This window comes from Mus caroli, chromosome 7 (assembly GCF_900094665.2).
Source record: "Mus caroli chromosome 7, CAROLI_EIJ_v1.1, whole genome shotgun sequence".
In the NCBI taxonomy this organism is placed as follows: domain Eukaryota; kingdom Metazoa; phylum Chordata; class Mammalia; order Rodentia; family Muridae; genus Mus; species Mus caroli.
The window spans coordinates 11,606,640-11,622,942 of NC_034576.1; the positions used below are offsets into that span (position 1 = coordinate 11,606,640).

Here is a 16,303-nt window from a genome sequence, read left to right on the forward strand (position 1 = left end):
TCGGCCATCACTGGAAAGAGAGGCCATTGGACTTGCAAACTTTATATGCCCCAGTACAGGGGAAAGCCAGGGCCAGAAAGTGGGAGTGGGGGGGGGGTATGGGGGACTTTTGGGATGGCATTGGAAATGTAAATGAGGAATACCTAATTTAAAAAAAAAAAACAAAAAAAAAACAAAAACAAAGGTACACTTTGATATTGGGCCCTATTCTGGCTCCAGAGCAGGAGAGAAAACCTCCACAGGATAGTGCCAGAATGTGGAAGGAAGATCTTGTAACATTCACGGTGGACTCTGAGAGGCTGGCTGAAATACAAACCAACATAAGGGAGGGGAGGATTGAGCATGGAAGCAGTGGAGGAGGAAAAAAGAAAAGGCAAGGAAATGGGACAACACTAACAAACTCTGCACAAAGCGTAGGAAGGACTTCTACGACCTTGGAAAGCCAGCCCGCAGTGGTCCACAACACCTCTTACCTGCCCCTTCATAGAGTAGCACTGGGAAAACTAATGTTCTCTACTCCTCTCCAAGCCCTCTAGGTCAGGACAGCACCTACAACACCATTTTCACCCCTCTTCCGTGAAAGGGGCCCCTACACAGAAGCCCAAAAGTGTTCTCTACCCCCATAACAGAGTGGACCCGTGCATTCTAAAGCCCCGTGTCACCCCTCAGTCCAGTGGAATCTCTCCTAGAAACCTCCCCCACTTTCCTACTCTCCCACCCCCATGGATCTACGGATACCCTCAACCCTGCCTCTCCAGGACACAAAGACAGGGGTCCCCAAACCCTCCTTGGCCTTTATACGCTCATCTTTCCCCTCTGTGGACTTCCCATCCCTACCAAAACCTACACCCACCTTCACCTAATGCCCTCCTCTCTTCCTCGACAGCATTCTCCCACCCTGAAGGGTCCGGTGGACTCTACCCCAAACTGCATCTAAGAAGCAGTAGCACTGGGCCTTCACCCAGTCAGGATCTCTTAACCTCGCCCCCTGTCCGTTGCACACCAGGAAACCACAACCCCAAGACCCTAGCACATCCCACGTGTCCTCCAGATACCTCTTTCCGACACAATACTAACGTACTGCGTTACCGAGCCACAATCCCACACGTGGTACTTCCCACTCCACACGTTAGAGCCACACCCCCAATCCTGCCTCATCCCACGCCCCACTCACGGTGCCAGCTCTACACGCTTGCGTTGCTACAGTCGCCTACAGCGCTCTTGGGCCACACCCCCACCCAAAAGCCTGCTCAGTCCTGCTCTCTCGGCCTCAAATTCAAACGCAGCCAAGGCCACATCCTCACGCAGGAGCTTTTAGCTCCCCTCCACAGCATAGCACCTGCGGCGACACTGCCACGGTGGGACACCCCCCTCCCGCCCTCCCCCCAGGGTCTCTGCTCCTGGCCCAACCCACACTAGGCAGGTGCATCCCTCCGCCCGACCCTGTACACCAGCCGAACACCTACGGCCCGGCGTAGAAGGCTGCCAGGCGGCCCGACCCACCTGCTGCGCAGCGTTGCCCCTCTGACTTGCGCAGTCTCGAACACCGAGCGGCGATGGCGGCCCGCTGCAATACGCGTGCGCGGCCTGCAGCACCGTAAACTGCGACCCCCAGCGTGCCGCGGGGCCGTTCGCCAGACCTGGGCGGGGCGAAGCTGCTGTGACCGCTCCGCCAGTCAATCAGAAAAGGTTGTCTCCGCTTCGCCTCCACGTGCGCTCGCGTCACTTCCGATGCCATGGCAACGGAGTAAACAATCGGACACCCCACCCCACCCCCACCCACCCCCAAAAAGGAACCTAGTACCACCAGAACCTGAGAGGCGGAGACAAAGACTGAAATACACAGGCTTAAGAAACAAAAACTCTCAGGCACCTTGAGACCCAAAGACAGTAAAGTAAAGATCTAGTCTAGAAGTCCAGAGATGAGACAGAGAAACTGAGGAGATGGAGACCTAAAATGGGGATCCTGCACAAATGAAGACTCAAGACCATGAACAGTCAAGAAACAAGTGCGCAGACCTACTGTGGGCAGACCGAGCTAAAAACCTCACTGTAGTGAAACACCCTGAGACAAGACTTCAGAGAGGGAGAGACTGGGAGGAAGGCACTGAACAGACTGGCTGAAAACAGTTAAGGTTTCAGAGAGTAAACTGAATTCAAACACCTCACCAGATTTTTGGTAGATTTGATTGAGCAACAAGACAAAAAGGAAGAAGAGGAGGATGCTCCTGCAGAGATGGGAAGGAAGCTGCTTTCCACAGCAGAGCTTCTGAAAGCCAGTTTGTTCGTCTGACATGGTTTTTTAAATGTGTAGCTGAACTGCTTACCACCGAAAGCGTTTTTATTCCTTATTTACACACAAAAAAACCACTTTATTCTGTTCTGATAATTTTAATTAATACCACAAGATGGTTACACTACTCCTTTTTAACAATCACACCACCACCACCTCTGACCTCTGTTGTTTGGGGGCCCAGTGCAGATTTGTTCCTATGGATTTCATATAAATATAATCCTATAGTATGGTGCCTTTTGAGATGTCTTTCGCTGTATGTAATTCCTTTGGAATCCATTAGTATGTGTGAGTTTGTTCCTTGTTACTGCTTAAAATTTAATAATATACAAGTTTAAACATTCACCAGTTGAACTGTAGGCTTGCTTCCAAATTTTTGATATTTAATAAATGCTATGAAAATTCATGTTCACGTTTTTGTGTGAACATTACTCACGACACAGTTGCTATGTCATAAAGTAAGCATGTGCTTAATGTGAAAAACTAAACCAATGGAAAACTGCCATGCCCTTTTCTAGAGCTGTGCCGTTTACACTTCCACCACCGGTGTATGTATGAGTCCATTTTTCCACAATCTTGCCAGTTTGGGTGGTTATCAGTCTTTTGGCTGTCCTAAGTATACTTATCATATTGTAGTTGAGTTCCATTTCCCTAATGGCCAATAATGTTGAACGTATTTTCGTGGTTATTTGCCATCTATGTATCCTCTTAAGGATCTATTGATTTGTTTCACTCATTTTCAATTTTTGTTGTTGTTTGTTTGTTTGTTTGTTTGTTTGAGCCAGGGTTTCTCTGTGTAGCCCTGGCTGTCCTGAAACTCACTCTGTAGACCAGGCTGGCCTCAGACTCACAGAGATCTGCCTACCTCTGCTTTCTCATTGCTGAGATTAAAGGCATGTGACACTACCACCTAGCCTACTTTCTACTTTTTAAATGAGCGTTGTGTTCCAAGAGATCTTTATTTTTACCCAGATAGAGTTTGCAAATCCTTTCTCCCAGTATATTGCTTTATATGTCCCTATCATAACCTTTAACCAAAGGATTTTAAATTAGATGTGCAATTCATGAACTATATCCATGTTCCTAGTTGTCAAGTTTAACAACCCATGCTGAGTCCTAAGCCCTGAATGTTTTCTCCTATATTTTTCCTGAATGTTTTATAGTTTTTACCTGTTATATTTAAGCCCATCATAAATTTTTGAGTTAATTTTGTATATTGTAAAGGTTATGTTGAAGTCCATCCCCATCCCTCAACCACAGGTTTGGGGTATCTTTTCTTCTGACAGCTCACCTTCCCAACACCAAACAATTCTCCAAAGCTAACTACGTATCCACAATCCAATCCAGCTCTAACACGACTCAGAAGTACCACTGAACAGGCCAAGGACTTGGTCTCATTTTAGACACCAACTGCAGGACAACCACACAGTGTCAGACTGATTATACCCGCCACTTCCATCACACAATTTGCTAGAACAATTCACAGAACATAGGAACTCACTTTGCTTCTGTTTACTAGTTTACTATGAAGGATTTTTTTAAAATCAGAAACAGACCAATTAAAGTGGTATCGTGGGTAAGGTTTGAGGGGGAGAGTAGGTAAGTAAGATGTTGGTTAAGAGGAGTAGGAGAATGGAAGGTGAGGGACCACTCTATCAGCACCCACACACTTGCCAACCCAACAAGGTTTTTGGGTTTGTTTTGTTTTGGTTTGGTTTGGTTAAGCTGAAGGTGCTTTGAGTTTTCATCTGTTAATTCTCTGCTGATAACGCCTTTACTGATGCAATCTAGGGACCCAATCCTGAGTCATTTGTCAATATAAAGTGTGGTTGAAAGGGGTTCCTTATGAATAAATGACACTCTTACCAAGAAACTGCAAGAGTTAGCGCTGTGCCAACAACCAGGGACAAAACTAAATGTATTTTATACTACAGATGGAAACTGCTCTAGCACCATTTGTTGAGAAGGTTAACCTATCTCTATTGAATAGCTTTTTGCATTTTTAAAAGAAAAACTCTGTTGGAAGTATCTCTGTGGGTCTATTCCTGCCTCTGTTCTGTTCCATTACCAAACTTCTCTGATCATTACAGTGACAAAATAAGAACACTGGGGAGCATTAATTCTCTCACTTTTTTTTTTCAAAATAGTTTTTGATGACAATTATTATAGGCTCCGCCCCACAGTTACCTGGCAACAGTCAGGTGTGCCTGACTCACTATAAAAGGGGTTGCTTGCCCCCTCCTCCATTTCTCCCTCCCCCTCCTCCTCCCCCCACTCTCTTTTTCTTGATCTTGCTCACCTGCCCTTGCTCCTTTATCCAATTCCCCCTTTGTCCCCATTCCCCTCCCCCTCCCTCCTTCTTTTCTCCCCTTCCCTCCCCTCCCTCCCCACACTCCTCCCCCCTCCCTGCCTCTCTCAACTACCCTCCCCATGCCCTGAATAAATTCTATTCTATACTATACCCTCAGGGGGAAGAGATGCCTCACCATAGGCTCACAGAGACACCTCTTTCACCCACACCTTACTGCACCTCCACCAAACATATTCCTTCTCTATTTTTATAAAACACAACAGTTTTAGTGAAACCTTATGCTTTATCACAAAAGCTTTAGAATAAATTTGTCTACATGCACAAGAGAAAAAAAAGTTGATGGGACCAGACATAACACATGCCTTTTGTTGAGAAGGACTTGGGAACTGGAGCAGCATTTTGAGTTCAGAGCCAGCAAGGATTACAAATTGAAACTGCTCCAGACACCCTCACACCAACCAGCCAAGCAAACAACAAAACTAAACCACCTTTCTGAACATTTAAAGAGAGTTGCACTATAATTTCTGCCTAGTTAGGTGATTTGGAGTTCCTAGTGTGATACTCAGTAATGGAGGGAACAGGAGACATCCTTGCACTGTCAGACAGTAGACAAAAACAAATCTTCAACATGAATTGTGCTAACTATATATGTCCTTTCTAAGTAAAGAGACACACCCCTTTACTCCTGATTTCATAGAGAGCTTTGTTAAATGCTTTCTGTGTGAAACAATAAAATCTGTGAATGGATGGATTGTGATGGCTTTTTAAGCCAGTCTTGCACTGTTAGGATGAACTCCTCTGTAGTCTACATTGTTCTCATCTGCTGCAAGCTTTTATTTAGTGATATTTTTGAGAAGGTCAGAAGTAACTTTGTGGGTCTATTCCTGCCTCCATTCTGTTCCATTATGCTTATTCTTTACCACATAAGCTTTAGAATAAGTTTGTCTAACTTCACAGAGAGAGAGAGAGAAAGAGGGAGAGAGAGAGAAAGAGAGAGAGAGAGAGAGAGCGCTTGATGTGTGTATAATCATAAGGCATATTAGTTTGCAGTTCTCTTGTACTAACTTTGCTATTAGTGCCCAGATAGTAGTGGCTTCACAGTGCATTGAGAGGGGTTTACTCTATGGGTGGGGTTAATACCTTTATAAAAACAGATTGCGGGAGCTTACTGGCTCCTTCCACACTGGTATGAGGACACAGCAAGAAGGCATTGATTTTAAGGAACAGGCTGTCAAAGTATTATGGCTGAACCTACTGATGCCTTCTTCTTGGACTTCCAAGCCTCCAGAATTGTAATTTGTATTGTTTATAAATTACTCAGATTACAGCCTTTTTATTAAAGCAGCCTGCAGATTAAGACTAGACCTTATCCTCAATGTCTGCTTGATCTCTACCGGTACCACTTTTCATTCCTGATGCTGGTAATTTGTATTTTGGCCCCATTATAAGATCATCAATTTTATTATATTTCAGTTACATACTGACAACAATTAAGAACATAAAATTAGCCAGGCGGTAGTGGCACATGCCTTTAATCCCAGCACTCGGGAGGCAGAGACAGACGGATTTCTGAGTTCGAGGCCAACCTGGTCTACAAAGTGAGTTCCAGGACAGCCAGGACTATACAGAGAAACCCTGTCTCAAAAAAAAACATAAAATTACAAGTTAGAATGCAAAAACTATATTATTTGAAAATTAATGCAAACTTCCTAATCCTTTATGTATGTATGCATATATGCATGCATTTGTAAAAAAGTAATGATAGCAGCAATTCTATAATACTTATATTAACATTTATATAGCAGGGTCAGGCATTGCTGTAGGGATATTCCACATATATCATTTAATTCTCACAGCATCCTTATGAAGTATGTAACTATAAAAAAGAAATTACGGGAAGTCCTTGGGAATATTTTTGCTTTAGTAAAGCCATCAGAATAACAGAAGAGAATTTTCTCTATAGATTTTTGTATAGTTAGAAACAATAAAATCTGTTTGATGTGTTATAGCAAAGACTTGTAAATACTGAAATTACTTTGTTAGAACTATAGTATATCTAACAGTGAAACAGGACAATGTAATAGAGTCTAGGAAAAAATATACATCAGAATGTAGTTTAGAATAAACACAGAATTACAGTCCTGGAGAAAATAATTATTCAATTAACTGGGTTTTGGGGGGGGTTGGGGAGCATGCAAGGGAAAAAAAGAGGAAGAAAATCTGTATCTCAAGACAAATATTAAAATATTAAAACTCCGGAATGGTCTAAGATTTGAATGTATAAAATAAAACTTAGAGAAAAGAGAAATTTTAAATCTTGGTATGGGCTTTGCTTAGTGTTCATTTGAGAGATATCATAATCCAAACACTGGCAAATGTCATTTTTAAGGGATCCTCTTGAGAAAAGATATTTAAGAGTTGGCTGAGCTAAGATCACCAAGAATCTGGTCTAGGGCTCTCACGTTGTGTTCTGTGAACAAAGTCAGAGAGGCAAAGAAATGAGAGGCTCCAGGCTCCAGGCTCCAGGCTCCAGGCTCCAGGCTCCAGGCTCCAGGCTCCAGGCTCCAGGCTCCAGGCTCCAGGCTCCAGGCTCCAGGCNTCCAGGCTCCAGGCTCCAGGCTCCAGGCTCCAGGCTCCAGGCTCCAGGCTCCAGGCTCCAGGCTCCAGGCTCCAGGCTCCAGGCTCCAGGCTCCACACTGAGTAGGGACATGGATCTTCTTTTCCATGTTAGTAGAACCTGTCCAGAGCACTGTGTCAGCCCTGCTTAGATGGTGTCTTTCCTCTTTTACAGACCCATATAAAAAGTATTCAAAAAACTAAAATCAAAATGAAAAATTAGTCAATGGATACATTAGAAGCAAACGTTTGCTTTTGGCAGAATGCTGGGTATGTGTATTCTAGCACTTATGAAACAGGCAGGAAGAAGGATCCCAAGGTTGACTCCATTCTCTCAACACCCCAAGGCTTTGCCTTAAAATAAAATCCATCTGAATTTTAAAAACTAATTTTCTTAGTAGAGACAAAAATAAAGATAGACCAAAATAAAAATACAAATCCATGCAAAAATAAATTCTTTCATAGTAGACGAGGCAGCAATAAGGCAAAACACCACATTCCATATGTCAGATTGAGAAACTTTATTAGTATTCACAATGGACAAGTTGAAGGTTCAGTCCCTAGACAGTGGTGCCATCGAGAGGAGGCTGCTTAAGACATGTACCTACCTGTTCACCTACTTAAGAACTGGACAAAATAATCTTGCTTTCGATGCACAGATTTTCTTCTTTATGTGTTTGTATATACACATGCACAGCTGCTCACCAGTTGTTTCGTGCCCGTGGTTTAAGACCAAATCTGGTTTGAAGAGCTTTGTTTCTCAGCTCCTTGGTACAAGGTAGCATAAACAATGTTCCTTGACTGGAGTTTACTCAAGTATTTCCACGGCAAGGCTGGCACAGGGCCACAGGAGCCCCAGGGAAACCCACAAGGAAAGCCAGCTAACAAGCTGTATTGGGTGCAAGAGGTACAGAAGGTTCCACTGTTTCTGCCACCCACAACTGTGCCTTCCCAGTACCCACGGGTCCTCGTGGGCTGCTGACCAGGTGGCTAAGCCAAGCTGCAACCCTAAAGGGAAAGCAGGTGCCAGTGTCGTGGATGGCTTGGCCCTGACTCACTGTGTGTATTTTCAGCAGTCTTGCTCTAGTGCCATTCAATGGGGGTGGCACTGTGCTACAATGCAATTCTGGTTGGGCCAAGTTGGCAGTATTTTCTGTAAGTCTAAGGGAGAGAAAAGGCACTCCCTGCTTCTTTGTTTTGCTTTGTTTGGGTTTAGTTTTGGTTTTGGGTTTTGGTTTTTGGTTTTTGGTTTGTTTCATTGGTTGGTTTGGGTTTTTTATTTGGTTTTGGTTTTGGATTTGTTTTATTTTTTTGTTCATTTCTTGTCTTAAATATTTCTCAAAGCAGCCAGCTCGGGTATTACCTAATGAAGATAACTGCCTGTCCCAGAAATTCACGGTTAAGGTATTAAGCACATAACTCAAAACACTGAGCCACCGTGCAGCTCTCAGATCAAATCAACCAAGTTCATCCTTTGTGCTCTGGGCCTGTTTGTTTGTTTTCTGCTATTTTAGAGAACTTGTTTGTTTTCATTTTGTGTGCATTGCCTGTATTATGTATTTTGTCTGTGTGAAGGTGTTGGGTGTTGGCATTAGATACAGTTGTGAGCTCTTGAAGAGCAGCCAGTGCTCTCTCAGCCATCCCCCACACCCCGCAGCCGCTCTGCACCTGTTTCTATAGCAACTCTGCTGTCCAGCTGTCCCAGCGTTCCCTCTGGTACAGCCCTTCTCTCTGCTGCACTGCAGTGCTGGCACACTCTGTCACCCTCCATCCTAGTGCATTCTTTCTTCCTCCGTTCTGGTTAAGAGTCAGCCTCTGTCTCCAATACTAAACTCGAGTGTCCCCCCTCAGTCAGCCTTCTCACTAAGAAGGGTTTTGGATTTCAATTTGAAGACTTGGTGCCTCTAATCCTCCTTTTTGGCTATCCTTTTTCCCCAGCCTCCCACTGATTCAGAAATTTCACTCACATAAATTACTCCAAGTGTGTTCATCGCTATAGTTTGGATATAAAATGTTGACAAAGCTCATGTGTTGAAGGTCCAGTCCCCAGACAGACCGAGAGGAGGCTGGATCAAGAGTATGGACATCACCAATGGGTAACTAACTCCCTGGGTTATTAGAAGTTGGAAGTAGAGTCTAGTATGAATTAGTGGGTCACTGGGGGGATGGAAGGGAGTGTCTTTATGTACCCTGACTGTAACCTCTCTGCCTCCTGGTCATGAAGTGAGGATCCTCCTCTGCTACAAGTTCCCAAGCTGTGATATTCCACTTCACCTTAGGAAATGGAGCCAGCAGATCTTAGGCTGAAACCTGTACAACTGACAGACAATGTAAACGTTTCTGATTTCAGTTGATTCATGTATTTCGTAGGAGCAATGGAAAGTTGTGGCATCCAAGTATATATTCAGGTACACCTGCATGTGTATAAAATGCCGATACACTGCAGCACTTACAGGACTAAATAATATTACCATATGATGTAATATCACCCTATATTCCTCCTCAGAAGCCTGTGTAAAGGAATTACTATGAAACCATTAAAATGAATTAGATAAGAGGGGCAGAGAGCCTGCCAGTACAAAATACAGAATGTTATGAGTCCAAAACCAGAACTGCTCTCCAATAAATGTCTCTGGAAGGACTCACAACAAAGTATCAAAACTTGCCTTTCTCACACATCCTTAATAAATCTAAGTTGGCTCTTATCACTTCTTGTCCAGGTTTCCTATTCTACTTGGACATGACGCAACTATCTTGCAAGCCACTGACTCGAAGTGACTTTAGTGACCATTGGATCATCCATCATGCTGGCTTCCCTAAATTCACAAGAGTCAAGAAAGAATCTGTCCCTCTCCAAGGATTCACAACATTTGGAGGTCTCACCCAGGACATGACCAGAAGGGTGCAGGATGGAGCTATTTGGCCTCCAGAGGAGTCAGAGACTCATACAGGGTGAACAGAGGCTTTCCCTTGTGAGTGGAGAATGCATACATAGTGGTCAGAATCCGACTTCAGGAGTTCACCCCATTATCTGCACTCTCCTGAAGCTTAAATGTTGATGACAACTCTGCATCTGAGGAGACTGTCACCCAGAGGACCTCAAATGTCTCAGTCATTAAGTGCCACACTCAGCATGTTGGGCGACCTCCATCATCTCTGCTAGTGATAAAACATGTCACTTCTCCCTAGCCCACTTCCAAAAAGATCTCTCAGAGGCATGGCCACGCGAGTTTGGAACACTTACTTCACCCTGGGGAACCTGATACTGAATCAAACGGGTTCCTGGACCCATAGACACTGGCTAACAGGCTTCACCACAGGTCCCATACAACCTCTGCATCAATACTTTCCTCAAGAAAGAATAAGCATTGGTAACTGTGAGTCTAAGGAAAAGAAAAGGTACTACCTAGGGATTTTGACTGTGGTTGAATTAACCTGTGGGTGTTCTAAGCCACACACTGTATCTGATATGACCTCCTGGAACCTTCTCACAATGGATGTCTACCTTATTTCATAATCTACAGAAAGTGGGATAACAACTTCCTAGTTAACTTTTCTCACATTGCAGCAACAGGTGTAAAATTAAGAAGATTAAAGGCCTCTGGCTCGACATCTCTACTGGCTCCTCCCCTCCCGAGGCCTGCTGTTAGGTCATCATTCCACTGCCCAACACACTATCAAGCTAACAGCCACTTTCTCTCTTCTGGATTTGGGAAAACTAAAACCGATGTTAGCATTCTGTCTAAACTCCACTCCACAGTTACCTGGCAACAGCCAGGTATCTCCTCCCCACAGTTACCTGACATAGCCAGGTAGGTCTGACCTACTATAAAAGAGGCTGCTTGCCCCCTCCTCCATCTCTTACTCACTTACTCTCTTATTCTTGCCTCTTGCCCCCTTGCTCCCCCTGTCTCCCCATTCTCTTCCCTCTCTCTCCACATGGTCATGGCCTGCATCTACTTCTCTACTCTCCCTCTCTCTGCCTTTCTCTGCCTCTACTACCTCCCCTCCCCATGCCCTGAATAAATTCTATTCTATACTATACTGTTGTGTGGCTGGCCCCTCAGGGGAAGGAATGCCTTGGCATGGGCCCACGGAGGCACTCCCTTCCCCCATACCTCACCACACCCCATAGAACATATCTTAATACTTATTTATCTTTTTATAAACCTGATGGCTTTACAAATAGAAAATGAATGAAAACAGCTCCTAGTTTCTATCAAGGGCCTCTACATCCACCTTCCCAACCTCTACCCTTTTCTATTGTCCACAGGCAGCAGAAAGTAGATTAACTGTTTCCATCAGGGATTCCTCTCTGGAAGAAGGAATTAAGACAGGAGATAAACTCCCCTCAGAAACTAAGGGCTTTCAAGGCATCCTGTGTTTATAAAAAGATAAAGAGAGGAGGGGATATGTTCTATGGAGGTGTGGTGAGGTATGGAGGAGGGGGTGCCTCAGTGAGCCCATGCCAAGGCGCCCCTTCCCCCTGAGGGACCAGCCACACGATGGTATAGTATAACATAGAGTTTATTCAGGGCATGGGGAGGGGAGTTAAGAGTGTGGTAGAGGCAGAGAAAGATAGAAAGACAGGGGGTGGTGTGCGAGTAGAAGCCAGCCATGAGCATGGGGAGAGAGAGGGGATAAGGGAAAGCAAGGGAGCAAGAGAGAAACAAGAGAGCAAAGAGGGGGCAAGCAGCCCCTTTTATAGTGGGTCAGGCCTACCTGACTGTTGCCAGGTAACTGTGGGGTGGAGCTTAGACAGAATGCTAACACTAAGAGAGTGGGGAACTATGGAATAGGGTAGAGGTCGTTGCTGGTAATTTTAGTATTGAAGAGCCTGCACAATCCCAGGCTTTGACTGCTGTGGATACCATATACACCATGATGAATAAGAACTAGACATCCTGCTCCATGTTATCCCAACCTGTGATATCACCCTGAAGGGTATACACCCAATGGCCAATTGACCGCTTGCTTTGTTCATCCACACAAATCCCAGTTATCATCATCCACCTGCTGATGAACCAGCTGGAGTTTCTAATACTTTTCCCTCTAATTGTACAACTCTGCCCACCTAGGAAACCTTCAGCCTCTGAGCACCAGCCTTTTCCCAATCCCGATCATGTACACCAGACTGTAGGAAGCAAAGCTTTCTGTGAACTACCAGTAATAAGTCTCAGAATCAGCAGGTAAATGGGAGAGCCGCCTGCTTCCCTTTGCTTTCAGTCACAGGAGAGGAGCTCCAAAATCATCCCTAATAAAAAACCATCACCATCAATACTAAAAATATCACCATTAGTAACAGTAAGCTCAGGAATAGCAGTACAAGGCATGTGAGAACAATAAATTCAGTCTGGGCACTGCATGGCCCTGGAACAACACAGACTTCACCATGGTTCTGTTAAGGCAGGACTGAAATGTAGTTCAGTCCTCAGAGATCTAACTTTCAGATACAGGTGCCCCATAATTTATAATGGCATCGCGCCCCAAGAGACCTAATGCTCCAGTTGAAAGTATAAATAAAAACTACATTTAAGGTGGGATTGGTGGTTCATTCTTAAAATCTCAGCACTGGGCTCAGTGGTTAAGAGCACTGACTGCTCTTCCAGAGGTCCTGAGTTCAAATCCCAGCAACCACATGGTAGCTCACAACCATCCATAGTGGGGATCCAATGCCCTCTTCTTGTGTGTCTGAAGACAGCTACAGTGTACTCACATACAAAAATAAATAAATAAATAAATCCTTTTTTAAGAAAGTTCTGCCCTGGAGACAATCTGAGAAAAACGACTGCTGTGAATTTAAGGCCAGCAGGGTTTCATACTGAGTTCCAGATTAGCTAAGAGAACAACTCTGTTTCAATAAATCCAAGTAAAGGCTGATGAGCTCGCTCAGCACAGGTAAAGGAACCTGCTGCCAAGACAGACAACCAGAACCCACATGGTAGAAGAAGCAATTCTCACAAGTTGTCATCTGTCATCCTGACGGGCACAACAGCTTGTGCACACACAAACCAAATAAATGTAACAAGAAAATGAGTAAAGCAGGTTACTCAGGAATGCACTTTTTTTTTGACGTTTACATTTTATTTACGTCAGTAGCACTAAAATACATTCCTCCTTGAGGGTCACATTTCCACAACACACATTAACACCAATCCATACTCCATACGTGCCCACACCACCTCCCACCAAAACCAAGCAAACTCAGCAAACACTTCGTGGTCACTCCCTCAAAACCCGGGTGGGTCCTGTCCTGGCTCCTAGCTACAGCAGTGCCCAGAACTCACAAAGCTTCCCCTTTCCACACTGCAGACCCATCTCAAGCTCACCAACACTGTTCATCATGTGCTCACTGCCAAGGGGACAAAGTTCAAACAATAGATCCTCATGGCCAAAAGGAAGTGACACTGCCAAGAGACACGTGCAGCCCAGAAGTGAGATGGCATCAGAACTACTTGGTGCTCAATGCAAACCACAGGTTAGGTGACAGCATGGCATGGGTTATGACGGGTCAAAGCTTGTGAAGGGGTCCTTATTTGCTTCTTGCTTCCTAGCTGATTATTTCGCACGTGCCTCTGTGTGCTGTGTGTTTGTGTAAATAGCCAGTAGCACTGACCTATCATTACTAGAAATGGTATTGCTAAGAAAAACCTTTTGACTGAAAAAGGACAAATATTTCTCCAAGAAGAAAAGATGAGATTTCCCCAAAACTAAACTATATTTGGTGTCAATTTTTGACTACCTGGAGAAGATTAAAAATTGAACAATAAATAAGGAAAGACTCTATCTGAAGTGGCTCCTGATAGCCTTAAGTGTTGCCAGAGTACCCTGAATCAAAAGCATCCTGACACCCATGGCTCAAGGCACAGCTTACTTTACCTCTAAGTTCCGCTGTACTTAAAACTGCGCACTGTACCACCGCCAGGAGGTAGTCTATCATGAACACATACCTAGCTCCCTACTAGACCCTATGGACTCCTACAACTACAAATACCTCAGAGCTCAAAGCAGGGCTTGGGCTGCTGAAAAGAATGAGGCAACTCGAGGAAAAAAGCTATGGATTTAGTGTTGGGGCAAAGCAGAGTTACAAGGCTCAGGCTGTGTCACAAACTTATACAAGCTACCCGGGATTGTTGCCTCTGTCTCCAACACCCTTGGATCCTACCGATCCGTGGGCACACATCCATAATCCTGCTAAGCGAAGTGACCCTGGGCGACATTTAAAGGATGCCGCTGCCATGCGCAACACACACACACACACACACACACACACACACACACACACACACACAGTGGCTGCCACGGCTGCCACCAAATCCAGCCTAGCGGTTCCCTTTGGTGGACTTCTTCTTCAAGTCCTCTTTCTGCTTCTGCTTCTACCTCTTGCCACCTTCTTTGAGCCCTGCTGAGGTCATAGGGGCATCCCAGTTGCCAGGAACCCGCTGCCTGTCCTGCTCGTCATCTTCCCAGTTGCTTTTAGACCCAAGTTTGGCCGTTGGGGCAGGCAGGCCTGGGTGGTTTCTGTGGGCGGGCGGGTGCTGACAGAAGGGGCTGGAGTCTGGGCTGGAGCTGGGGCTGGAGTTGGGGCTGGAGTTGGGGCCGGGAGCCGGGCCTGGGAGGGGACCCGGACTGGTGCTGGGGCCGGGCCAGGGCCCAGAGCTGGTGTGTGTTGGCCTCTCCGCTGGCATTCTTCTGCAAGGGCGTTCTCGTCGGCCACACCATTTATTGTCAAGGACTTTAACTGCCCATCTTCTTCAACTTCTACTCTTTCTTGACCGTTCTCCACAATTCTCTTTGTAGTGATTTTTTTTGCCATTAACTATCTTAGTTGAAGTTGATATTGATTTGAAGTTGCCCATTCCACTGCCGCCAAATGACGTTGAAGAAAATGAAGTGAGACCCCCATGACCTAGTGACCCGAGTGGAGTAAAGCCTGTATCAAAAGCAGGAAATCCACTTCCAAAAGAAGGAAATCCACTGAAGGCAGAGAAAATGAGCCAGCACCTCGGCTTCTACTTCCTCGGGGACCCCTTCGGTTTCCAAAAAAGTCATCAAATGGATCTGCAAAGAAGTCAAATGAAAATGGGTCCCTTCCACCAAAAAAATTCCCTGAAGACATCATCTGGGTTCCGCAATGTGAAACCAAACTCAAATGGACTGTCAAAATGACTTCCACCTCCTCCTCCACCACCATTTAATCCTTCTTTGCCTTATTTGTCGTAGATGTCCTGCTTTTTAGCATCCAATAACACTTCATATGCCTCAGCTACTTGTTTGAACTTCCGCTCTGCTTCTTTATTTTCAGGATTTTTGTCCGGGTGCCGTTTAAGTGCCTGTTTTCGATACACCTTTTTAATGTCCTCAGGTGAGGCATGTCTCTGCACGCCCAGCACTTCATAGTAATCCACCATGTTTTAACTGACTGTTGGAATAAATCCGAGGACACGGCGGCCAGCGAGGAGGGAAGCCAGGCAGCCGGCCTCCTCGCGGCTGTGGCACAGCTGCGCTGGTGACAGTGGCGGTGGTGGTGGCGGTGGCGGCGGCCTAAGTAATGCACTTAAGGGGTTAGGATGTGCAGTAAGAGCAGAGCATGTGCCTAGCATCCCAAAGTACCTACACAAACAATGCAGTTAAAACACATGCTAAAACCATCACAGCTTAGCCCAGCCTCTCTGACACATACCCAGAACATTTATGTTTTAGCCTCCAGATGGGCAAATTATCAAACGTAAACCTGGCAATAGTAAGTGTTCAACCACTTACTGTTATACATGTAAATATGTAAAACACAGACTGTCTGAAATGCTTTCACACCAAAGTACAACTAAAACATTGTATTTCAAACCACAGTAAACTAGGGACTACTTACTTTTTAAAAACAGAAATCTACTAAAAACCTGAACGTTAACTTGTACTGGGCAAGTGTACTAGAAACAAGCTCTGTACAACACATTCCCTAATGTTCTACAGTTGTGATGCTTAATGCAGTAGCCACTTCGATGTAACGACCCAGAATCTGAAATACAGCAAGTACCCCACTGTAAATACTACTGCTTAAGGAGCACAAAGGTAAGATAAAATGT

At 45.0% G+C, this 16,303-nt stretch overlaps 1 protein-coding gene and 1 pseudogene across 1 annotated transcript in view; both read right to left on the reverse strand.

The window, feature by feature from the left end:
* Zscan18 (zinc finger and SCAN domain containing 18) overlaps nt 1–1,582 on the reverse strand; it is a 14,595-nt gene extending 13,013 nt beyond the window's left edge. Inside the window, exon 1 of the mRNA XM_029479250.1 lies at nt 1,504–1,582. The gene's annotated coding sequence lies outside the window, so the exon portion shown is untranslated. The remainder of the gene's footprint in view (nt 1–1,503) is intronic.
* Nucleotides 1,583–14,565: 12,983 nt separating this feature from the next.
* Nucleotides 14,566–15,662, reverse strand: LOC110297374 (annotated as a pseudogene).
* Nucleotides 15,663–16,303: the final 641 nt, after the last annotated feature.